General features: G+C 43.8%; 1 pseudogene; it reads right to left on the reverse strand.

The window, feature by feature from the left end:
- Window positions 1-20,438: 20,438 nt before the first annotated feature.
- LOC127424064 (uncharacterized) lies at window positions 20,439-25,097 on the reverse strand (annotated as a pseudogene).
- Between the last annotated feature and the right edge of the window lie 2,467 nt (window positions 25,098-27,564).

A 27,564-nucleotide genomic window follows, 5' to 3' on the forward strand; every position in this document is an offset into this window, starting at 1 on the left:
CCTGCTTAGCATTGCTTATTCTTACTTAATCACGTTCATCTTTTTTATCTGTTGCAATTTTTCCACATGCTTCGGGTTTTTCTGCTTTTCTACTGTTTCAACTGTGTGTATTTTACCGCATGCACCTGTCTCTCTCGTTTTTTCTTTTATTTTTTATCTGCTTGTCTGCATCTCGCATATCGACTGTGTGCATTCATTTTCTCCACTGTTTTACACGGATTATTGCATCTCAAACATCTACTGATCAGGAACCACATCAATCTCAAAGCCTCGCCCCTCAAGAACAACCATAACAACAACAACAACAAACAATTGCGATAAGTCATGGCATCTGCTCATGTTATTTCTTCCTGCATTGCATGCCACATATTTACTAGAGCTTTTTTCCGTCAGCAGTGAGGGATTTACATGTGATAAATGTAAGGAATTAGTCAGGCTGACTGAGAAGATTAATGAGTTAGAGACACACATCCAAACGCTAGTGGAGGTTAGTGAGAAAGTGAAGCCAGTAGATACAGTTTTTGGAACAGTGAGCAACATACACACTTTGGTTCCGGATGTAGAGCTCCTGCAGCAGGGCGTTTGGGTGATTTCTTGGTGGCATACTCACTCAGCAAAGCAACACCACTCTCCCATTCCTGTTAGGGTTTCCAATCGATTCTCCCCACTCAGTGATGCACCCACTGAGAATCATGTTGAAAGAGCCTTAATAATTGTTGATTCTATTGTAAGGAATGTGAAAAAGAAACTCCAGCGACTATTGTTAAATGCATTTCATGGGGCTCTGGCATCATATCAAATGTATACAGTAAGTACTGGCAAATGCTAAATGTAGATTTTCTAAAATTGTTATTCATGTCGGCACTAACGATGTCCGGCTTCGCCAGTTGAAGATCACTAAAGATAATGTTAAAGAGGTGTGTGAACTTGCAAAAACAATGTCAGACACTGTAATATGCTCTGGCCCCCTCCCTGCTTGTCGAGGTGACAAGGTTTATAGTAGATTAGTGTCACTGAATGGCTGGATGTCTGAGTGGTGTCCGGAGAATAGCATAGGATTTATAGATCCTAGTTTTTAAGGAAGAATTGACCTGCTAAAGAGAGACAGACTCCATCCCTCCAGAGAAGGTGATGCTCTCCTCTCTAGTAATTTTGCTCATAGTCTTAATAGTTATAGTATTTGACTAACTGGGGCCCAGGTCAGGAAGCAGACAGTCTGGTTAATCCGAACGTCTGCTAGCTGCCTTGAGACATCACACAGGTCACATAAACTACAACACATAGAGACTGTATCACCTAAATATCATATAGAGACTGTAACTGTTCCCCGAACTACCAAACACAAAACTCTTACTAAATCATTTAGTAAAAATTTGATAAAGGTCAAACTTGAAGAAAAAAAAAAAACATTGAAGATAAACATCATATAAAGGTAGGGCTACTAAACATTAGATCTCTTTCTACCAAAGCACTAATTGTAAATGAAATTATTACAGATCATAGTTTGGATGTGCTCTGTTTGACTGAAACCTGGCTTAAACCGGATGAATATATTAGTTTAAATGAATCTACTCCCCCAGGTTATTGTTATAAACATGAGCCTCATCTGAAGGGTCGAGGAGGAGGTGTTCCTACAATTTACAGTGAAGTTTTTGGTGTAACTCAGAGGTCAGGATATAAGTTTAAGTCTTTTGAGCTAATAATGCCTAATGTGACACCGTCAGATATAAATAAAAAATCTTTTGCGCTTGCTACAGTACCTGGGCCATGCTCTGGTTTCCTGTGAATTTACAAATTTTCTATCAGATCTAGTAGTTTTTAGAGCTTTAATTGTTGGTGACTTCAACATTCACATAGATAATGAAAATGACACGTTGGGATTAGCATTTAGCGATATTCTCAACTCTCTTGGAGTCAGACAAAATGTGACAGGACCAACTTATTGCCATAATCATACACTAGATTTAATTCTGTCATATAGAGCTGATGTTGATACTATAGAAATTCTACCACAGAGCGATGACATCTCAGATCATCACCTTGTATCTTGTTTGCTGCGATCAGCTAATGTCATTCAGTCTACACAACACTATTGTTCAGGTAGAACTGTTCTTTCGACCACTAAATATAGCTTCACTTATTATCTTCCAGAAATGTCTCACATACTCAGTAAGTAGTAATTTTACACTGGACTGTCATAAATGATATTCTCTCTTAACAACACACTGGCAACTGACTATCAACCGACATCCTGAATGTCAATACAGCACAATACAAACTACTGTATATTTTATATATACTATTTTTATTGTATATATATACTATTCTATTTTTGTGTATGTGTGTTCTATATTGTGTGTATTGTATACTGTACATTGTATATTATTATTTGTATATTGTGTTGTGTGTAATTGTGTATGTTAGATATGTAAATAGTGTTGTGTAAATCTGATGTTTATTGTAAATTGGTATATGTCTCATCACTGTCATGACTGCTATGTTGCTTGGAACTGCACTCAAGACTTTCACCCACTGCTGCACTTGTGTATATGGTTGAGTGACAATAAAGGGATTTGATTTGATAAGCCAAAAAGTCTAGAACTTGATGTAATAACAGAAAATGTAAATAAAGTCTTCTAGCACTCTTGATAGTGTCACCCCCCAGACTTTTAATCAGGATTTAGGCCCCATCACAGTACAGAGACTGCACTTTTCAGAGTTACAAATGACTTGCTCTTATCGTCTGATCACGGCTGCATTTCTCTTCTAGTGCTTTTAGATCTTAGTGCTGCCTTCGACACGATAGATCACGAAATTCTTTTGAATAGACTGGAGAATTATGCTGGCATTAGTAGACTTGCATTAGCATGGTTTAGGTCCTACTTATCAGACCGCTACCACTTTGTATGTGTAATTGAGGAATTGTCAAATCAAACAAAAGTTATTGTTAATATAATAAAAGTTAATATCTTCCACTGGGAGATATTATTGGGAATCATGGAATAAGTTTCCACTGTTATGCTGACAATACCCAACTTTATATTTCTTCTAAACCCAATGAAAATTCACAATTCTCCAAATTAGCAGAGTGTAACAATGAAATCAAAGATTGGATGGCCTGAAATTTCCTTCTACTCAATTCAGACAAAACAGAAGTACTAATTATTGGACCAAAAACCTCTAAAAATAATAAATAAAATATATAAAATAGCCACTAATATATAATTTGACTCTTGATGGATGTACTGATACATCATTTTCTACAGCAAAGAACTTAGGTGTTATATTTGATACCAGTCTGTCCTTTCCAATGTTTGTAGGACAGCATTCTTCCACCTCAGAAATATTGCTAAGTTACGACACATGCTCTCTGTTGCTGATGCTGAAAAACGAATTAATGCGTTCATGACCTCAAGACTAGATTATTGTAATGCATTACTGGGAGGATGTCCAGTAAGTTCAATAAATAAACTTCAATTGGTTCAAAATGCAGCTGCCAGAGTGCTGACTACAACCAAGAAATATGATCATATTAGCCCAATTTTATCATCGTCACACTGGCTACCTGTTAAATCTCATATTAATTTTAAAATTCTGTTAACTACTTACAAAGCTTTGAATGGTCTAGCTCCACAGTACTTAAGTGACCTTCTGACACCCTATATTCCCTCACATTCCATTATCACAAAATTCTGGCTGTTAATAATTCCAACAATATCAAAATCCACAAAAGGAGGTAGATTTGGCTCCTAAACTATGGAATAGTCGCCCTAACACTGTTCGGGATGCAGACACACTCACTCAGTTTAAGTCTAGACTAAAGACTCATCTATTTAGCCAGGCATACATCTAATTTATCCATCAACTCACAATTAGGCTGCTTTAGTTAGGTCTGCCGGAACCAGAAACATCTATCATGATCTATAACTCTGCATAAAATTTAATGGCATCTACATTAATATTATTGTATTTGTTTCCATGTCTCAACCTCGGCATTAATATCACGAGGTTACCATTAGTCATTAATCTAAAGTTCATAAAAAAATCTTTTCTTTTTTTTTTTTTAAACACTGGTCTTTAACGCTTACATAATTGACAATTTTTAAACCATGACTTGAACTGCACACAAATAACTAATATTGGCATTATATTCATGTTGTTTAACCAGAGGGGAACTGGCTCCCACTGTGAGCCTGCTTTCTCCCAAGGTTATTTTTCTCCATTAACCAACATCTTATGGAGTTTTGTGTTCCTTGCCACAGTCGCCTTCAGCTTGCTCACAGGGGTTCTAAATACAATTATTATTTTTTATACACAATTTACAATCATATTTAATCAAACTACACAATAATCACTCTAAGGCTTTATAGATATTACCATTTTTTTTAAATTATTTTTTTATGCATGATTTCCTGTTAAGCTGCTTTGAAACGATGTGTTTTGTGAAAAGCACTATACAAATAAAATTGACTTGACTCAATGTTTAGTGAAAGCCGGGGATTGAAGTCTGGTAAACAAAGCAATCTAGTTTGAGGGCTGTGATTTTATAGATGATTGTCGAGAACACTGGGAGGGTGAATCGAACTGTGAACAGCATAAAACAGAATATTGATCACTTCAATTATAGATACAAACTTATTAGCATCACAAAAGATGGTAAACAGAAGAAGTTAAAGTGCAAGATCGGGTGCCACAGTTAGCACACCAATACTTAGGCCTAGTGAAATACCACAGAATCTGTTTATTTAAAATATTTAGATGAGGTTGGATGCAATTGGATGCAATTTGCCATCTGGGCATTTCCTCTTTTCAAAATGAATGCTTTATATGAAAATCTTAGAATTGCCTTGATTATTTGTGTTTGGAATTTTAAAAGTTTGGCCACACATGCTTTTTCAAGTCCCTCTTCTATAAAGGGTTTATGGCATTGCATTGGTGAATTTTACAAAAACGTTTCAAGTTCATGTAGCATTTCACCCATCGTGTGTTCTGTCCAATATTTACTCTGCGCTGGGTTGCCAAATGGTTTATTTTTTAACCCAGCAATATGCACACAATAAACGGAGACCGCAAACGGAGTCGAGACCATGGCCATCTGATTTAAAATCACACCGCATGCATTTTCATTCAAGGTTTATACTAGTAATAATGGCTTCACAGACTACACAACATTTGTTGTAATTTTGGATATGTTTATTTAAAATGTCACTTTAAACTTGTGCTTCTTGGATAATCAGTCAAACTAATATTTTTTTTAAATGTATTATTCGTATGAATTCATTATTCATTTTGATGGTATTCTGTATACGGTATTTGGCTTCAGGCACATCCCCACAATATAGCATTGCTTCTCATATCATATTGTTTAAATAAAGTTCAGGAGGCATTTAATTTGCCTAACTGACAGAGAGATAGAAACAACTACTATTTACAGTGCAAATTGTCTTTTTATGCTGTAATATACACTGTCAACTGCAGGAAGATAAGATAATCTCAAATAATCTAAATCTAATCTGCACTACACTGCAGATGCCATTTGATCACTGAAAACATAAAATCAGCAAAATGCCTTAGCCTCAATCTGCCTCACATGTTTAGGTTGCTCTGGACAAAGATGAACACTGTCCAAAGACCATGAACTCCAATGCTCTACAGGTAGTTAAAAATAAATAGGGCATGGTCAGCTGGGGATGGGGAAGTGGAGGGGGTTTATTCTCGAGTTCTGTAAGCCTTACAAGTGAACTGCACATTAATTACATCTCCCGAGAATCTAGGATAAAAAGGTTTCTAAAGTGAAGAGCCAACCTTTTCTGGAAAACATCCAATTCAGCGGGGTGGAGAATTCTCCAACTAATTCTCCAATTGCTTGCTATCAAAAAGGAAGAAAAGATTTTAAGTTGTTTTTGTCATCAGCATATCCTGGGGTGAAAGCTTATAACCGCTACCCCTTTTTAGGCTTAAGTTAAATATCAGAGTAAGGACGGAAAGGCTTAATACTATTTTAGGTATTATTAAAAGATGAATGTTAATCTCCTTTGGTTTACCCAACAATGTACATGAATTAACAGACCCAAAATTTGCAGTGAATTGCATGTATATTATATTCAACAGCCCAATCATTACAATCATTTACATAGTACACAAAAAATAAACAAAGTAGAAATTGTGAAATCAAATTACCATAAATAATTTCTGTTTGGAGACACCGCTTCCTTTCTGCTGTCCACCAAAGCAGACAAAGAGCTGCTTGGAGCTTCTAAGGCTCTGCGTGCGCTCCAAATAGATGCGTAAAGCTCGCATCGGACACAGCAACGCCAAGGCTGGGTCTGCCTCCTCCTGGGGCAGCGCTTGCAGGTTCACCACCTGATCCCTAAAAGGGGTCGTGGGAACCTTGGGCACATAGCCCGGTCGGGGTCTCAGGATCACGTGAGAGTAACCCGGACTGAACTCCAGGCTCATTTCACTGACAAAGAACGCCTGCAGGTCCCCTACCCTTTTGATGGAAGTGAGTGCAGTCAGGAGGGCAGTCTTCAAAGAGAGTGCCTTAAGCTAAGCTGACTACAAGGGCTCAAAGGGAGCTCCCTGAAGACCCCGAAGGACTACAGAGAGGTCCCACGAGGGGACGAGGTGCGGTCTGGAGGTATTCAACCTCCTAGCGCCTCTCAGGAACCTGATGATCAAGTCGTGCTTCCCCAAGTACTTACCATCTACTGCATCGTGATGAGCCGAAATAATGGCTACATACACCTTCAAGGTGGAGGGGGACAGCCGCCCCTGCAGCCTCTCCTGCAGGAAGGGAAGCACCGATCCGACTTCGCATCTCTGTGGGTCTTTGTGTCAGGAAGAACACCACTTAGTGAACAGACGCCACTTCAAGGCATACAGGCACCTTGTAGAGGGAGCCCTAGCCTGAGTGATCGTGTCTACCACCACGGGTGGTAGGCCACTTAGGTCTTCCGTATCCCATCCAGGGGCCAGACGTGGAGATTCCAGAGGTCTGGTCAGGGGTGCCAGATGGTGCCCCGTCTCTGAGAAAGAAGGTCCTTCCTCAGGGGAATTCATCGGGCGGGGGGGGGGGGGGGGTGGCTGTCATGAGGAGTGTGAGATCCGAGAACCACATCTGTGTGGGCCAGTAGTTTGCTACTAAGACGACCTGCTCCTCATCCTCCCTGACCTTGTACAGGGTCTGTGCAAGTAGGCTCACTGAGGGAAACGCATATTTGCGTAGTCCAGGGGGCCAGCTGTGTGCCAGGGGTGCCTCGGTCAGGGTGTACTAAAGTGGGCAGTGCTTTCCACCATCGAGGGTAGTGAGAGTGGGGGAGCTGAAAGACCGGGACCGGACAGTAAAAGGTGCCTCCCACGATCTTGTCAGCTCCTCATACACTTCTGGGAAGAAAGATACAGGGGCGGGTGTGGCCGTGGGTGGCACCCCGAGCCCAGGAACCAACCGTCGAGCCGCGAGGGTTCAGGGGAGAGTGGAGGGTTCCACTCTAGCCCGACGCTCGCGGCCGCCCGGGAAAGCATGTCCGTCATTTCCGTGTCGGCTTGAGACTGGGCGACCGTTCCCAAAGGAGGAAGCCCAGCCGAAGCCTCTGCGTCAGACTGGACGAGCCCGCTCTCTGATGCTGTGCTCGATAACTCATCGTCTTCCCGAGCTCCGAACGAGAAGTCGAACTCGTGCTGAGACGAGCCGGCGGTCTCGTGCGAGAGCCCGGTCGGGGCAAGCGAGCATGCTGGGGAATGGGAGGTCTGTGGGGGGATACCCAGCGGAGTTGGTCCCACTGATTTCCCAAATCGCCCCCAGTGCTAACCGACGTGGCCTCAAACCCGTAGGTAGATGGACCAGTGCGGGGAGCCACTGGGGTTGCCATGGTCATGTTCTCGCAATGAGGACATGACTCATCCACAAACGATGTCTATGTGTGGGCAGTGCCCAGACACGTAAGACAGCGATCGTGGCCGTAAGACAGCGATCGTGGCGTCAGAAGCAGGGAGATAACGACCGCAACCAGGAATAACACACAAACAGAAAGACATCTTTAAAAAGATGTTCCGTGTGTGTGCCACTCTTTTTGTGAATGAAAATATACTCTTAAAATATACTCTCTTATTTTCGCTCTGCTGAAGCACCCAGGGGTGTTCTCTGCACTCCATGGGTGCAGAGGGGGAGAAGCCGCTGAAATGTACCATAAATCCAACAGTTTTGAGGTGCATCTTTGGAGGGAATTGAATTCAGAGCACTGAATACAACCGCTTGGCTCCGAAGAGAAAATCTGAATGAGTGGTTGCATACCAGCTCCTTTTATACCCATACGTCCGGGGGAGTGGCATGCAAATTCCACTCGCCAATTCTCATTGGCCTTTTTTTAAAAAAAGCAGAGGTGTTTGGGGCCCCCAAGAGTGACCCCTAGTGTCACAACATTGACACAACGTCGAGTAAGTGACAGATAGGGAACATTTAATTTAGATTTTTGAGCTCAGGCAAAAGTCCAGATTGTTAGATCTAGCTGCTATTTAGCAGATATCTTTATGGAAAGCAATTTACAGTTTTAATTGCACTGGAGCCTTGATTAAGGGCACCCTGGTGATAGAACAGGAATGTGATCTCAATATAGCTTCACTTTCAGGGTCACCCCTATTTGAGGCTGAACTTCCTAATCATGTTAATAATCTTTGATTAACAATAAAACACAGCTGAAGTTATAGAGCAAGTCATTGCAATGTTGATGCTTATGGTAATGCCAGGCATGCAGTGGTGTATCTGTCCCATAAACCCAAATATAAAGAAAAACAGTACTGTGAGAAACCCAGCATGTGTTGTAAGTGCTGCAAATCCACATTGCGACAAAATGTTTGACACAGGAAGGTTCCTGTACTAAATGATGGGGTACAGTAGTCCACAGAGCTCCTCATCTTATTCTCAAAGTCTGCGCAGTGAACTCAATGAAAGCGTCAGCCTTTTTCAGCGATGTGCATTCAGATCAGACTCTGGCAAGTGATCGAACGGCAAATGTACCCATAAAATATTAATGTCACAGTTGAAGAAATAGCGCTTGTGCAGATCGGAGAGCTCCACTGAGAGTGTTTTTGAAGCAGCCTCTCTTTCCTGCAGGATAAAGCCCCATTCCTCAAGCCTTTGACAGCCAAGCCAAGCAGCTCCTGCAGTACACAACCCAACAAACACTTTTCAAACGCTATATGCACAGACAGCCTGCCTTCTCTGACAACTATTGCAAGCATACTGCTCAAATCCCCCCTGTGTTTTGTTCCTCTGATGGTCATGACCTCAGTAGGTGGGAAATGGCAAGCTCAGATTCATCTACACTGCGCCAGTTAGCCCCTAGTGGTAGATGCCCCTGCATTGACGGCCATTCAAAAGTATTTGTGTATTTTGATGAAATGCATTTTCTTTCCTGCTTCAGCGAAGCAACTGCCAATGAGATGAATGGAAATGAATGAAATACTAAAAGATTTCTCCAGGTATAAGACCTTCTTTCACTGGGCTAAACATGAACTTTTAACATCACCTGATTTGTACTAGCTAACAATATTCGGTCTCAATGTCATCATTTGCATTTTAATAGATGAACATTAATAACAATGCACAGAGGAGGAGGGGGGCATGTGCTTCACACTGTTATCTGATTAGTACAAGCTTTTTACAATGCATGAACTGACGGCATATTTATAAAGTAAGTGACCACTCTGAGAATACTGACCTAGTCGGTGAAAAAGTCCCAGAGGATGCAAAGTGAACAACAGTGTTGACTGCATTCATCAACCTCAAAAATTCAACCATGTTACCAAGTTATAATATGTATGTAAGGGATAATCCATGGCTATGTGTGCGTTAAACTATTTTAATGCACAACATGGAGGCGAAGAATGCCTTACACACGTTTAATGCATTCCTAGCCTTGGATTATCCTGCTTGTACCATGGTCACTTGCCAGCATTGATTAGTTACAGCTGTCATTGATTTATACAGTGCAAATTTTGACTGGTAGAGTAACAATAATGATTAACTTTATCTGTTATATCTAGAGTTCTGCCCATTCTAAATAAGACACAGAGATAAAGTAGTGTGATAATATTACATTTATGCTACTAAAAAAAAAAACCCTGTTTTGTACCTTATTCATGGAAAGTGCAACTCCACTTTCACTGTGTGTTATCATAAAATATCTTGAGATATTACTATCTGTTTCATCACAGAATAGTATACTCAATAGTCACAAGATTATTTTAATTTACCTTGAGGAAAACTGTCATTGCCCAAGGTTATCATAAGCATCTTATCTAACAGATAAGGCCTGCATACGTGCAACCCGCAAGTGATGTTGGCGAGACTTTATCTTTATAGTCACTGGATGACAAATGGTGATGGGAAGAGAGCTGGCACTGCTGCAATGACAGAATGGATCCATGCATGCTAAAACACTCTATTAACCATCTGTTGAGTTTACAAAATGATTCATAGCAAAATTATTACCTTGACTTATTAGAGATCTTTAATTTAATTGGCAGATGGTACTTTACTGGCATATCCTATGGCATGAGACAGCTAAGGAATGAACAATTTAGGTAGATTTCTTCTTATCTAACATTTTTTTTTTCTGTTTTTGAAGCTCTGTATCTTCACATACAATAGCCTTGCACTTATGTCGTAAGATGGAGCCTGATTTGGCAAACATTTGAAAATGCTTAATATTCACACATCAGTTTAAGCTTAATTTAAAGTCATTGTGTAACTTTACTGATTACACATTTCTTCTTGAATCAGGCTGCTCTGTTGGGGTGTTTGATTTTATAGTGATGATAATAATCTTCTCTGCTGTAAAGACCAGCATAGCTGGTCTGATCTGGTCTGAATGTGGTATTTTGGATGCTGGTTTGCTGGTGTCCCCATCAAGCTTTTTAACTAGCTTAACCAATAAGACATCCTTCATTTACCTGCTTCACCATCTAAGTTTTACTGATGAAAAACTGGCCTTGCTGGTTCACCAGCTAGATCAGCACTAAACCTGCACTAACTAGCATAAACCAGCCTCACCCAAACAGTCATGCTAGCCTAAGCAGCTTTTTTCAGCAAGGATGTAGCTGTTAATCTATGTGTAAAGATAGCTTATCCATTACACTCTGTGAATGGTCAGTTCCTTATTTGTCACTCACTTGAAGTTGTGTCGCTGTAGTGACATTAGGGGTCACTCTTGGCAGCCCCAAACACCTCTGATTTTGAAAAAAGGCCAATGGGAATTAGTGAGTGGAATTTGCATGCCACTCCCCCGGACATACGGGTATAAAAGGAGCTGGCTCGCAACCACTCATTCAAATTTTCTCTTCAGAGCTGAGCGGTTGTGTTCAGCGAGCTGAATTACTCTGCCGATCCATTCACCTCGAAAAACTGTTGGATTTACGGCGCATTACAGCGGCTTCTCACCCTCTTGCACTGGTGAAGTGCAGAGAACACCTCTGGGCGCTTCAGCAGCTAAAAGAGTATATTCTTCCTACTGAAAGTGTATATTTTCCCATCTAAAAGAGTGGCATTAATGGAGAGCGTCTTTTTAAAGATGCCTCTCCATTTGTGTGTATTTCCTGGTTGTGGTCGTTACCTCTCTGCTTCTGATGGCCACGATTGCGGTCTTACATGCTTGGGCGCTGCCCACGCGGAGACAGTGTTCATGGATGGGTCATGTTCTCACTGCGAGAGCATGACCGTGGCAACGTTGCGGTCATGGTTTTTCCTTCATTAGAGGGAAAGACCACCTCAGTGGCTCCCCGCCTCGGTTAGCACTGGGGGCGATTTGAGGACTCCCACCTTCGGGTGTGGTCGCCCAGTCGCAGCCTGATGCACAGCTGGCAGCCATGCTTGCCCGGGCGGCTGCGTGTGTTGGGCTGGAGTGGAACCCTCCACCCCCCTGAACCCTTGCAGCCTGACAGCTTTTCTTCCCGGAGGTGCATGAGGAGCCCACGAGGTCATGGCAGGCACCTTTCACTGCCCGGACCCGGTCTCTGAGCTCCTCCACTCTCACTACCCTCAATGGTGGGGCTGCCAGGGGGTACTCGGCGATTCCCCAGGTGGATAAGGCGGTTGCGGTGCACCTGTGCCCACAAAACGCCACCACCTGGTAGGGCCGCCTGAGACCCCCATCCAGCGCCTGTAGGGTTACGTTGTCTCTGGTGACTAAGGCCTGTGGTGCCACTGGACAGGCCGCCTATGCCCTGCATGCCATGGCTCTCACTGCAAATGCACCAAGCCAAGGTGCTAAGAGAATTGCACGAGGGTAGTTCTGACCCAGGATTGATGCAGGAGCTGCACTCTGTGACCAACCTCACTCTCTGGACGACAAAGGTCACGGTGCAGACTCTCGGGCAGGCGATGTCCACCCTGGTGGTCCAGGAGCGCCACCTATGGCTCAACTTGGTCGAGATGTGGGAAGCTGACAAGATGTGGTTCCTTGACGCCCCCGTCTCCCAGGTCAGCCTGTTCGGTGACACCGTCGAGGACTTTGCCCAGCAGTTCTCGGCAGTGAAACAGCAGACGGAGGCTATTCAGCACATCCTGCAACGGCGCAGTTCAAGACCTCGCACCTCGTCTGCTCTTCACCAAGGGCGTCCTCCTGCCGCAACAACACCTGCTCTGCTGCAGCCTGCCCCCGTGGCCCGGCCCCGCCATGGATCCACCCACAGGAAGCAGACGCCACCTGTCTCACGGCCAGCCGCCAAGAACCTGAGGAAGGCTTCAAAGCACCCCTGAGACGGGCGACCCAGGCATGTGGAGACCTGCTGCAGGCCTAGAGATGGTAAGCAGACCACCCCATCCCCCGGTGGAGGGCTGGGAGGAGAATCCTTTGCTTTTTCGTTGATTCACCGCATGTCCGAAGGGCTGCGGCACCTACACGTTCAGAAAAGGAGCGGTTTCCTCATTCCCTGGGTCACATATCCGGTGCTCACGAGCGTTGTTATCACGACCACCGGCCACTGTTCCTTTATGGCAGGTATGGCGCTCAAGGGGCGGCCCCCCTCCCCTGCGTGCCCAGCTGTGGCACAAACACGCACACACCAGGTTGGTTCCGATGGACTGTGGGGACGATATTCCTCCTCCCCCCTCCCCGGCCAATCCTATGGTGGGTATCAGGAGTTAGGTAAGTGCTTCGATGTCCCTGGACTTAGCACGGCCACAGGGCTCAAGGCCCCACCCGCCGGTATGTCCAACGAGATTGTCCCCTTGGTCCCCCTCGCCCGGAGCTTGAACGCATGGCTTGCGCTTCCCAACCTGTCGCAATGGCTGACCCGGACTGTCCGACTTGGCTATGCGATTCAGTTCGCCAGGCACCCGCCAAGGTTCAGCAGTGTCCGCTTCACCTAAGTGAAGGGTGAGAATGCCGCTACCTTGCGTGCGGTGATCGCTACCCTTCTACGGAAAGGTGCGAAAGAGCCCGTCCCTCTGGCCGAGATGAAGAGGTTTTACAGTCCCTACTTCATCGTACCGAAGAAATGCGGTGGGTTGCGGTCAATCTTGGACCTGCGAGTACTGAACCGGGCTTTGCACAGACTCCTGTTCAAGATGCTGACTCAAAAATGCGTTCTAGCGAGCATCTGGCATCAAGATTGGTTCGTGGCTGTAGACCTGAAGGACACGTACTTCCACGTCTCGGTCTTACCTCGACACAGACCCTTCCTGCGGTTTGCCTTAAAAGGCCAGGCGTTCCAGTACAAGGTCCTCCCCTTCAGCCTGTCCTTGTCCCCTCGCATCTTCACAAAGGTCGCAGAGGCAGCCCTTGCCCCTCTAAGGGGAGTGGGCATCCGCATCCCCCACTGCGATGACTGGCTAATCCTAGCTCACTCTCGAGAGTTGCTGTGTGCACACAGGACCTGGTGCTCATGCACCTCAGCCAGCTGGGGCTTCGGGTCAACTGGGAAAAGAGCAAGCTCTCCCCAGTTCAGAGTATCTCTTTTCTCGGCTTGGAGTTGCACTCAGTCTCGATGTCGGCACACCTCACGAATGAGCATGCACAGTCGGTGCTGAACTGTCTGAAGGCATTAAGAAGGAGGACAGCGGTTCCACTGAAACTTTTTCAGAGGCTCCTGGGGCATATGGTATCCTCAGCGCTCTGTTTTATGCATAGGAGACCCCTTCAGCACTGGCTTCAAACTCGAGTCCCGAGATGGGCATGGTGCCATGGGACACATCGCATGGTCGTCACGCTGATCTTTACCCACCTCTTCAGCCCTTGGACCGATCTAGCATTTCCACGGGCAGGGGTTCCCCTACAGCAGGTCTCCAGGTGCATCGTGGTTATGATGGACACCTCCAAGACGGGCTGGGGTGTCGTATGCAACGGGCACGCAGCCCGTTCTCTTGGACTGGCCCGCGGCTGCGTTGGCACATCAACTGCTTCAAGTTGTTGGCAGTACTGCTCACCCTGCGGAGGCTCCGGCCATTGATCCAGGGTGGACAACACAACGACGGTAGCGTACATCAACCGCCAAGGTGGCCTACGCTCCCGTTACATGTCACAACTTGCCCGCCATCTCCTCCTCTGGAGTCAGCAGTGCCTCAAGTCGTCACGAGCCACTCACATCCCGGGCGACCTCAACACCACAACGGACGCGCTGTCACGACAGGTTACCCCCAGGCGGTCCAGCTGATTTGGAGTCGATTCGGTCGAGCACATGTAGACCTGTTTGCTTCCCAGGAATCCTCCCATTGCCCACTTTGGTATGCCCTGACTGAGGCACCCCTTGGTATAGACGCACTGGCACACAGCTGGCCCCAGGGACTACGCAAATATTCATTTCCCCCAGTGAGCCTACTTGCACAGACCCTATGCAAGGTCAGGAAGGATGAGCAGATCATCCTAGTAGCACCCTACTGGCCCACCCAGACGTGGTTCTCGGACCTCACGCTCCTCGTGACAGCCCCCCCCCCGGCGAATTCCCCTGAGGAAGGACCTTCTTTCTCAGGGACGGGGCACCATCTTGCACCCGTGACCAGACCTCTGGAATTTCCATGTCTGGCCCTTGGATGGGACGTGGAAGACCTGCGGTGGTAGACACAATCACTTAGGCTAGGGATCCCTCTACGAGGTGCCTGTATGCCTTGAAGTGGCGTCTGTTCGCTGAGTGGTGTTCTTCCCGATGCAAAGACCCCCAGAGATGCGCAGTTGGATCTGTGCTTTCCTTCCTGCAGGAGAGGCTGGAGGGGCGGCCTGAATTTGTATGTAGCCGCCATTTCGGCACATCACGATGCAGTAGATGGTAAGTATTTGGGGAAGCATGACTTGATCATCAGGTTCCTGAGAGGCGCTAGGAGGTTGAATCCCTCCAGACCGTGCCTCATCCCCTCATGGGACCTCTCTGTAGTCCTTCGAGGTGTACGGGGAGCTCCCTTCGAGCCCCTGGAGTCAGTTGAGCTTAAGGCACTCTCTTTGAAGACTGCCCTCCTGACTGCGCTCACTTCCATCAAGAGGGTAGGGGACCTGCAGGTGTTCTCTGTCAGTGAAATGAGCCTGGAGTTCGGTCCGGGCTACTCTCACGTGATCCTGAGACCCCAACCGGGCTATGTGCCCAAGGTTCCCACGACCCTGTTTAGGGATCAGGTGGTGAACCTGCAAGCGCTGCCCCGGGATGAGGCAGACCCAGCCTTGGCGTTGCTGTGTCCGGTGCGTGCTTTATGCATCTATTTGGATCGCACGCAGAGCTTTAGAAGCTCCGAGCAGCTCTTTGTCTGCTTTGGCGGGCAGTGGAAAGGGAGCACTCTCTCCAAACAGAGGATTGTCCATTGAGTCATTGACGCCATCGTGATGGTATATCACGCTCAGGACGTGCTGCCCCCCGTGGGGCTACGAGCCCACTCTACTAGGAGTGTGGCGGCCTCCTGGGCCCTGACCAATGGTGCCTATTTGGCAGACATCTGCAGAGCAGTGGGCTGGGCAACACCCAACACCTTTGCGAGGTTCTACAATCTCCGGGTTGAGCCGGTCTTGTCCCGTATATTGTCAGGTACAAGTAGGTGAGTTCTGGGACAGCTGGCTGGTTGTACCACTTGCGCATAGCGCCTTTACCCTCCCCTGAGGTGAAGACGTGCGCTTTTGACTCCCAGTCGTGTTCACAAGTTGTGATCCCTGGAAGACTTTCCTCCTTAGCCCTGTGGCAGTTGAGTTTGCGGAGAAACTCGCTGCCGGCCCAGTACATGTGCTAACTAAGCCCTGTATGAGGGTAGGTGTTCCCCATAGGTGACCCCATGTGATATATCTGCCATTAAATCATTTTCCTGTAGTTAAACTGCGTCTTCCTTGGGCAGAGAGTCCTCTTCCCCCGGTCACCGTGTTTGTAGAGTTCCTCCCCTCTCGGGTGGGACCTACCATGGGACTTCTCCACATGACATACTTCCAATAAGACTCGGTAAGACCATGTGACATATTTCCACTCGAAATGCCCCCCCCTCCAGGCAGTGTGTGGTCTTCCCCTTGGGAGTGACACCCCCCCCCCGACGTAGACATTTATGGCCGGTAAACAAAATTCCACTCTTTCTGGGGAGAAAAAAAGAGGAAAAGAGGCCACGGCTGGGCTAGCCTGTCTCTATTTGTTGGGCAAGTCGACTTGTTCCCAAAGGACCGTTCTACACTCATAAGAGCATTGGGGGAGGTTACGTGACGGCCTGGTATGCTGGCTTTGGGGCATACAGCGGTCTGCCTGTCTCACACCGCCAGTCCATGTAACACAGTTCAGCTTATTGTGGCATTTCGTATAGGGACCCTTAGTGTCATTACATCGACACAACGTCGAGCGAGTGACAGATAGGGAATGTCCTGGTTACTTTCGTAACCTCCGTTCCCTGATGGAGGGAACGAGACGTTGTGTCCCTCTTGCCACAGTAATAAACTGCCTGTTGAAATGGCCGGGACCTTGTCTTGACACAACGTCTCGTTCCCTCCATCAGGGAACAGAGGTTACGAAAGTAACCAGGACGTTTTTAATATATTACTAAAAATCCGAGTAACTCTTTCTAAAAAAGCACAGTATTTATAAACAAAGAGTCCCTTATGCATGCACTAATCATTGATTAATTGGCAATTATGTATCTCCTACTAAGCTGTGTAGGGATGAGAAGATTCCAATTTTTCCAGGATTATCTGTTTCAACAATGAACTTTTAATGCATGAATTCATTTTCAAAGCATGAAGCAAGTTTTGAAGACATAACACTGTTAACAAAACTAACAGTGGAGACCAGGGCAAGTTATGACACTGGTAAGCTTCTCTTAGTAACTATAAGGATTTAGTCATACATCCAAATACACAAATGTGTGTTTTCTCTAGAAATGATTTTGTTAGTTTTAAACACCTAGGTCAAAACCCTGTTAAATTCTACCCTCCAGTCTAAAATCCCAATGTCTTTTAGCTATACAGTGGTTGTTGGTTAAAGAAGTGAACACAATAAAACCACACTAGCATACATTCAGGCAAAGGATAACTACTGTAGGTAGATTTTAACCGAAAGGTTGAACTGTCAGGGCAGTTACACACAGATAATATACTGATGTATATACCATTGGCTGATTTAAATGTATCTAGAGGGATGTGGGTACTTGCAAATATTAGTTTAGATAATCTCCCATTGATAAAAAAAGAAAAACTTTCTCTATCAACTCTCTAGTTCTTTAAGCAATTCTCTGTTTGGAATCAGTTGCCTGGCAGTTTCTTCTCTTCTCAATATTAATGTCCTCAGGTGTGCCATTCGCTGTAATGGAAAAGCACATTCATTAATATCCAATTAGCTAGGCTAATGATACAGCAACAAGAGCCACCAGGGCCAATCTGTCTCTTTGGTGGCCTGTACCATTTTCATTAATACAAGCAAGAACACCAGCACCCTAACAACTGATGGCAACCTTTCACATTATCATACAGTTATTCCTCACTGGTCACAGAACTGTTCAGGAGTGGAGGACAAATATTTGGAGTATTGGGTGTGCTGAGGAAGCTGTGATGCAGGACTGTTGGGGCTTCAGGTCACGGGTTGTTGTGCAGGGGAGGTGAGTGTCTTGGGACAGTTTATTAAAACTGGCTTCCAGAATTGGCTGGTTTCTTTTCTCCAAGATGGGATTAACAGAAGCACTCTGGCATTGCCGAAAATTCTTCAATAGGTTTTTCCTTCTGGAATGCTTCTATAGCAACTGTTTTGAAAAAATATGGCTGGAGAAAAAGCTTACAAATAAACATAAAACAGAATTAAGCACAAATAACAATGAACATGAATATATATTAGGATGACTGACAGTGAGCTTGTTTTGAGCATAGAATTATTTGAACAAAAGAGGGCTTTTTTGCTCCAAGATGTTCCTGGATTTGGGTGGAACTGGCAGACAGTGCTGTATGGATGATAACCGAAGGAGCTGTATAATTCTTGGGACATTAGATGCAGTAATTGATGATTCAAACAGGCAAGATGATAACCATCAAAGTCAGATCAGAACCTCGAGTGAAAAAATCTTTACTTTCTGAAAGGCCTTTGATGTTTCTTGTGCTGTCTTTGGAAAACACCCCATCGTCACCTGATTTAGAGCTGATTCAATGAAGTGCAATCAAAGAGGAACACATTTTTTTTCTGGTTCAAATAAGCACACAACGACAACTGACAAAGTGACACAGTAAAGTGAAATTGTGCTGTCAGCCACAATGAAACTTCTGAAATATTAACAGGGCAAATCATCAATGCTTTTAACAAATATAAAATCATCATTTACTGTAGGCCTATATTAAATTAAATTCACAATATAGTGCACTTGATAAAGTAATTTTATTTACTGTATATGTGGGTGGATGACATAAAATAGTTTTGGAAAGTTATAAAAGTTAATTAAAAATAAAATTTTAGTTTATTATTTATTTATTTATTATTTTTGCCTTGAATAATGTGAAATAAAACAGTTCAGAGATTCGTTCAGCTCTTACACTCAGTTCCTGGAAAACACTCCAGGACCATTTTCTACACAAATGATTCACAACATCATTGGAATGGATTTGAAATACAGATCTGGGGACAGAGCCTCCTGTCTGTGACTTACATACGACTCTGTGGTGCCATTTCGAATTCTGTTTCACTTTTGTGATCAAAGGCCTGTATTTAGCATTGCCGCATTCCCCTCACTCTTCCTCTCTTTGCAAATATATACAGTATATCTCTGTGTGTGTGTGTGTGTGTAGAGAGAGAGATAGAATGTTGGAAAAAGGAAAGAAAGGAGAAAAAAAAGCTTGTGGTAGGAAAAAAGATAAGGTGAGGAGGGAAAGTGAGAGATTGTAGATTAAATCTCTCAATTAGAGAGCTGGTCAAACAGGTGAGAAGTACTGCAAAGAACACATTTCTTTCTTAATCCTTTTTTTTTTTATTTTAATTTTTTATTTTTGCTGGAAATATATAATTTTTTTTCCGGGATTCATTCAAATCAAAATAGTAAACCTTAAATTCTTCTCAAAGACCTCTCATATTGAGTTTCACCTTTGTGTGAGCACTTGTAAAATGATGAACTGTGACTTCACATCAAATTCAGCAGGAATTGTTGGGTTGTTATTTAATTATTCAGTTATTGTGTTAAATGTTCAGCAGAACCATTTGTGCTTCATTCTCACCCCTTAGAGATTATTTTTTCTCAGATACCTGAAAACCCTGAGACATGTGCTCAAAGGAAATGTATGGAGCATACATGTTCAGTATGAGGGAAGGCATCAACCTAAGTGTATTAAATATAATGTATACAGTGCTAATAATATGATGTCTCTAAAAACAGAACTATTTTACCCCTATTTTTTTTCTCGGCACATGCAGAGACATTAAATTTTTCAAAAGTTCCATATGCAGTAAACTTAACCTCAGGCTTAATATTATTCTGGGGCTAAATGCTGGTTTTCTGTATACTTGTGCGCTGAACCTACAATGTAGGCTCTGCATAGTGGCCAACTTGGTGGTTTGCATTTATAGTTCTGTGTTGGTGTGTCTGTGCATTCTGCGAGTACGCAGCAAAAATGCTATCGTAATGAGAGAAAATGACAATTTATTAAATACAGTAACTGTATATTTCATAAAGAAACAAAGGCAATTTATATTGTGGATTAAAAAGTATTTATTAAATTATTGTAGCATTAAAAACGAGTTCATTGAAATATTTAGTGTTTTGGTACATATTATTTATTATACAAGTTGCCTGTCATGCAGAGAGACAGTAAATTAGGCATAGGCTGTATACTTGCTTTTGAGAATCTTTAATATTTATAAATATTGTGGTATAATTTGATGCTCTGTGCTGAGAGAAAAAAAAATTCCATCAGGCCCAGTGTTCATGGATATGTATGTGCAGCACTGGTCACCAATTACTGTACAGACCCCTTCGTCAGGTGCTCGCATGGTCTCTAAGATCAACCTGTTTTGCATTGTCATCAATGAGGCATTAATGAGGACGTTGGTGGTTTCTTCACTGGGGCCAGGATTCGTGCCACTACACGCCCCCTCCTTCCCAGACTACACCACAGAGTGGTGAAGAGACCCCTTTGGTCGTCAGCTGAGGTTTGACACACACCTTTTGATGGGCTGTCCTCTAAATCTGGAATCCTTTTGCAATGGCGTGCATGTATCCACATGGCACTCTCAGCAACCTTCACAGTGGTTGCAGCTGTCAGCAGAACTTGGAATGGTCCCAACCACCATGGCGACTTCCCATTCTTGCGCCTGTGATCCTTTACCACCACCCAGTCTCCGGGCTCCAGATCATGCAATTTCCCTTTCGCCTCTCTAGGGAGTGCTACTTTCACCTGTCTATGAATATCACAAAGCACAGCAGAGAGGTTTGCACAATAATGCAACATTTCATCCTCACTGGTCAGTATCAGGCAACTGCCTTTTTTTGTGGTCCAATTCCCGTGCTAAGGGGCCTGCCAAACAACATTTCAAATGGGCTCAAACCATTTCATTTTCTGAGCCTTGGTAATACAATGGTAATTCTTGTACCCAATTTAGTCCAGTTTCAACCAAACATTTGACCAATTTGATTTTTAGCATGCCATTGTCTCTTTCCACTGCTCCTCCACTCTTAGGATGGTAGGCGCAGTGTGTTGTCATAGCAGTTCCCAAATACTGACCGTTGTGACGCAGGGCTTGATTCAAAGTGGGTTCTATTATCACTGCTAATTTTCCCCGGAATGCCCCATCTGGGTATTATTTCTCACGTTAGAATTTTTGCCACTACACTCGCATCTGCTTTTCTAGTGGGGTATGCTTCCACACACTTGGAGAACATATCTAAAATCACCAGGCAATATTTTTTCCCTTCTTACATATTTAGTTCAATAAAGTCCATTTGAAGGTGGTCAAATGGCTTTTCAGGTGGCGGATGTGCACTCATAGGAAACTGTTGCCCTCTTCCTACATAAAATTTTTGACAAAAATGTTGGGCATAAATAGATAACCCCTTTGTGAACCAGTTCCTATTTATTTCACTTGTCAGTCTCTGGACAACAAGCTCTGCGAGCTGAAAGCGCAGATCTCTTTCCAATGAGAGACGAGTGACTGCTGCATTATCTGCCTTACGGAAACTTGGATGTCTGCGGAGATTCCAGACTCAGCCATTGAACCCGCGGGGTTCTCCATGCACCGAGCAGACAGAGCGAAAGACCTCTCAGGTAAAAGTAGAGGTGGTGGAGTATGTTTTATGATCAACAAATCCTGGTGTGATCAGAGGAACGTACATTCTATCAAGTCTTTCTGCTCTCCTGATCTGGAATTTCTCACGCTTCTGTGTCGACCATTCTGGCTACCGAGGGAATTCACAGCGGTCATTATCACTGCTGTGTACATCCCCCCACAAGCCGACACAGACCGGGCACTCAAGGAACTGTATGGGAGTATAAGTGAGCAGGAAACCACGCACCCTGAGGCCACATTCATTGTGACCGGGGACTTTAATAAAGCCAGTTTAAAATCAGTCGCACCAATATACCACCAGCACATTAGTTTCAACACACGAGGGGACCGGGTTTTGGACCATTGCTACTCTCCGTTCCTGGATGGCTACAAATCCCTCCCCCACCCACCATTTGGCAAATCGGACCACTCTTCCATTCTGCTTCTGCCCACTTACAGGCAGAAACTGAAACAGGAAGCACCCACCCTCAGAACGATCCAGTGCTGGTTGGACCAATCAGACTCTACGCTACAAGACTGTTTTGATCACACGGACTGGGAGATGTTCCGGTCCGCTTCTGATGACGACATCGAGCTTTACGCTGATAGCGTAATGTGTTTCATCAAAAAGTGCGTAGAGGACGTGGTTCCGACCAGAACAATATGGATCTATCCGAATCAGAAACCATGGATAAATAGCGATGTTTGCGCGGCACTTAATGTGCGGACCTCCGCTTTTAATTCCGGGAACGCATAAACAAGCCAGTTATGCCCTCTGAAAAACTATCAGAACCGCAAAATGCCAGTACAGGAGCAAGACTGAAGGACAGTTTAACACCACCAACTCTAGAAGCATGTGGCAGGGAATTAACATCATCACGGACTTTAAAGGGAATAAAAACTCCGCCATGAACACCGCTGCCTCTCTCCCGGATGAGCTAAATACTTTTTATGCTCGCTTTAAGGAAAATAACACCGCCCTCGTGGAGAGAGCTCTCGCGGCCGAAGCTACAGAGGTTAGTTCACTCTCCGTCTCTGAGGTGAGCTTCCCTCCCTCCAGGAAATATATACAAGGCGGTGTGTGAAAAAAAGCTTGGAGGCTCATCAGAGACTCCAGCCACCCGAGCCATGGGCTGCTCTCACTGCTACCATCAGGCAGGCGGTATCGCAGCATCAGGACCTGCACCAGCCAACTCCATGACAGCTTCTTCCCCCAAGCAATCAGACTTCAGAACTCTTGATCTCCCACGACCAAAATACATCAGCAGTGCACTTTATTACCCTTACTCTTATATCTCACACCGGACTGTCATAAATTATATTATTATTATATTATATTCTCTCTTAACAACTGACTATCAACCGACAGCCTGAATGTCAATACAGTACAATACTGTACATTCTATATTTACTACTATATATACTTTTTTATATATTTTTTATTTTTCATTTTTATTGAATAATGTGTATCTATATAGTGCGTATTGTATATTGTACAGTGTATGTTATTATTTGTATATTGTTGAGTGTAATTATGTGTATATCGGACATTTAAATTGTGCTGTGTTAATTTGAGGTTATTGTAAATTGGTACTGTCTCATCACTGTCATGACTGCTATGTTGATCGGAACTGCACCCAAGAATTTCACACACCATTGCACTTGTGTATATGGCTGTGTGACAATAAAGTGGTTTGATTTGATTTGAGAATTTCCTACAGAGATTGGGGTCAAGCCAGGTAGTGTGTGTCTCACATTTACACACAGTGACAGAGGACGGTAACAATACGTCCTCTAACAGGGCCACCACCAGGGGTCCATTAGAGATAGGTTTGCCTGTAGATGTAATTCTCTTTGCTTCCAAATGGCCCCAAAATCATGCACCACCCTGAATGTATATCTACTGTCAGTGTAAATGTTAATGGACTTACCAGCCGCATGTTTGCAGGCTTCAGTTAAAGCTATCAATTCTGCTGCTTGTGCGGATGTGTGTCCCAGTAACGAGTGTGCAATGATAGTATCAAATGCAGTTACTACAGCAAACCCAGCCCTAGTTTTTACCATGATAGGCCCCTTGAGGCAGAACCATCAACAAACAGTTCCAACTCAGCAATGGAGAGTGGTGTATCCTTGAGGTCAGGCCTGGGGGAGCAAATGGCTGTTATTGAAGCAACACAGTCGTGTGGTTCTCCATCATCTGCTGTGGATAAAAGAGTATCAGGGTTAAGAACTGTACATCGTTTAACAGTAATGTTTGGCATTTCCAATAACACAGCATTATATCTTAACCATCGTGCTGCAGATGTTTTTTGTTCTAACAGTATTATAATGCATGTGGGACCAATAATGTCAAATGTTGATAACCCACCAAATCTCTGGAAGCGAGCACTGCTTTTTCTGCAGCAGCAACAGCTCTAAGGCATTTGGGTAGCCCAGCTGCCACTGTGTCTGATTTAGATGAGAAATAAGCTACTGGCCTTAATTTCCCCCATGGTCTTGTGACAGAACAAAAGTCATGTAACCTCCTTTTTCATCCATCGTCTGCACAAAATTCTTAGTCATGTCAGGTAGTCCCAATGTTGGTGCAGACTGTAAAGCCACCTTCAGAGAAGAGAAAGCTTCATGTCCGAATTTAGTCCAAACTACTTTCAATCCTTTACCATGTATCATTGCAGACAGTGGAGCCTCTATTTCTGCATGATTAGAGATCCACTGCCTGCAAAATTATGTAATTCCTAAAAATCTAATAACTTGTTTTTTTGGTGATAGGTTGTGGTATGTTTTGTAAGGCCAAAATTATTTTGGGTGAGAGGGACTTTCCCTCAGCTGTTATCACATGGCCCAGGAATGTAACTTGAGGCCTTACCCATTGCAATTTTGTTTTGCTTATATTGTGGCCATTCTCAGCCAAGTGTTTAAAAAGGGTCAGAGTGTCAGCTTTGCATGCCTCCTCTGTGTGAGAGCAGATAATTAAATCATCAACATACTGGAGCAATGCACTAATTTTTGAGAGCTTAAGGCCTTATAAGTTATCTTTCAGGGCCTCATTGTAAATTGCAGGGCTTTTGCAATAACCCTGTGCCAGTCTTGTCCAGGTGTATGTTTTCCCCTTGAAGGAAGTCTTTATCAACCGGTATGCTAAAGAAAGCATTAGACAGGTCGATAACAGAGAAACACTTGCTATTTGATGGAACCTGGGACAGAATGGTGTGTGGGTTGGACACATTTGAGGCACGCACATGTACAGCTGCATTCACAGCCTGTAAATATTGAACAAATCTCCATTCTACCGGCTGGCCAGCATCTCTTTTTTTTTTTTTTTTTACTGGAAAACTTGGAGTACGCACTGGTGACCTTTGGCATGGCACAATTATGCCTGATTTAAATAATGAATCAAATACTGGTCGAATGCCTTCCATCGCTTCGGTTTTGATTGGATATTGTGCCCTACATGGCTGAAAAGTGGATTTTGGTGTGATCACAACCGGTTCAGCACCTTTCATTAATCCCACATCATATTTACTTTGGGCCCAAAGAGAACTTGGTATTTCAGAGAGCTCAGGAGGTCTTCACCAGACATGTGGTTGACCATTAAACATGTCTCCTCAACAATCTGAACAGTTCAGTCTACAGTTTTGCCTAAGGACATCTGTAGTCTGTGAGTAGCATGCATACATTGTATTGAACCCCTTTTTTAGAGGTGTCTTGCCAATCTGTTTTAAATGCACAATTACGCACTCACGGTCCTAAATCTTCCCATTTTACATCAGTTGACTTCAATCAATCAATCAATCAAAATTTATTTTTATAGCATGCTTAAAAACAACACATTTTTACCAAAGTGCTGTACAAAACTGACCAATATGTAATAATAGTAAAACAAAATAGAATAAAATAACACCATAAAATGATACTGCACAATATGTTACTCATAAGCAAGGGAGAACAGGTGGGTCTTTAGATTAGACTTAAAAAGATCTAAGGTTGGACAAGACCTAATCAATAGCAGCAAAGCATTCCACAAGCGAGGGCCCATGACAGGAAAAGAACGATCACCCATAGTTTTAAGACGAGTGTTTGGAACACACAACAGTAGACTCTGAGATGATCTTTAAGACCTTGGAGTCTGATATTGGTGGAGAAGTTCAGAAATATAAAGTGGCGCCAGCCCATTGAGGCCCTTATATACCAACAATAAAACCTTAAACTGAAACCTGTATGAGACAGGTAACTAGTGCAAAGAAGCCAGGACCGGAGAAACACTGTCATATTTCCTAGTTCCAGTCAGGAGCCTTGCAGCTGCATTTTGCAAAGTCTGAAGACGAGATAGTGATGCTTGAGACACACCTAAATACAGTGCATTACAATAATCAAGTCTAGAAGAGATAAAATCATGGATTACAATCTCCAGATCCATTAAAGACAAAAAAGGTTTTAATTTTGATATTTGCCAGAGTTGGAAAAAACCACCTCTAACCACAGCCTTTATTTGTTTATTGAATTTTAATTGAGAGTCAAAAATGACACCACGGTCATCTGGATGAAGATTAGAGGTCAAAGGCCCTAAATGTTTAGTTAAATTATTAAAAGGATCAGCTTTGCCAAAAAATCATTGAATCGATGACCTGGAGAAAATTAGCCACCATCCATCTTTTAATATCTTTAAGACAACCCAGCAAAGATTCTATTGCAGAATTATCAGTGGATTTTAAAGGAAGATAGCACTGAATATCATCTGCATAACAATGATTTGATTTTGTAGTTCCGAAAGATATACTGTAATGGTAATATTTATAATGAGAACAAGAGTGGTCCAAAAATCTAGCCATGAGGTACTCCACAGGTGATGGAAGCAGAGGCAGAAGAATGATTCCCAATCTCAACAGAAAATGTTCTCCCCCGAAGATAAGTTGAGAACCACTCAAGGGCAATGTTTTGAAGGCCCACCCAATTTCTTAACTGGTCTAAAAGAATATCGTGATCAATGGTGTCAAAGGCTGCGCTGAGATCCAGGAGAATTGGAATGGCACTTTTACCTGAATCAACCGCCAGCAACAGATCATTTGACACTTTGATAAGAGCAGACTCTGTGCTATGTTTGACTTTAAAACCTGACTGATATTTATCTAAAATACCATTTCTCTGCAAGAATCCTGAAAGCTGATTTAAAACAACCTTTTCCAGGACTTTAGATAAAAACAACAGTTTGGAGATAGGGTGATCATTTTTTTTAATCTGAAGAATCAAGACTCGACTTTTTAAGCAGAGATTGCACAACAACATGTTTAAAACAGGATGGAACAACGCCATTAAGGCTGCTATTTATTATTGACAAGAGGCTAGGTCCCAAAATGTCTAAAACTTCTCTAAAAATGCAGGAACAACATCCAGTGAACAGCCAGCAGGCTTCATGTGCTGAATCACATCTACTAAATAAGAAAGAGATACAGATTCAAACACTGAAAGGTGAACCGAACACGGTAGAGAAATTAAAGGAACTAAATCAGGAGTAGTGATTTCAGTATTTCAGTGGCTTCTCCCCCTCTGCACCCGTGGAATGCAGAGAATGCCCCTGGGCGCTTCGGCAGAAACAACTAAAAGAGTATATTCTAAAAAGAGTATATTTTCTTTCTAAAAGAGCGGCACACACGGAACGTCTTTTTAAAGATGCCTTTCCGTTTTTGTGTTATTCCTGGTTGCGGTTGTTATCTCTCTGCTTCTGATGGCCACGATCGCTGTCTTACGTGTCTGGGCACTGCCCACGCGGAGACATCGTTCATGGATGGGTCTTGTCCTCATTGCGAGAACATGACCATGGCAACGTTGTGGTCGCGGCTTGCATTCGTAAGAAAGCAAGCTACCCCAGCGGCTCCCCGCCTCGGTCCT

This window comes from Myxocyprinus asiaticus, chromosome 33 (genome assembly GCF_019703515.2).
Source record: "Myxocyprinus asiaticus isolate MX2 ecotype Aquarium Trade chromosome 33, UBuf_Myxa_2, whole genome shotgun sequence".
In the NCBI taxonomy this organism is placed as follows: domain Eukaryota; kingdom Metazoa; phylum Chordata; class Actinopteri; order Cypriniformes; family Catostomidae; genus Myxocyprinus; species Myxocyprinus asiaticus.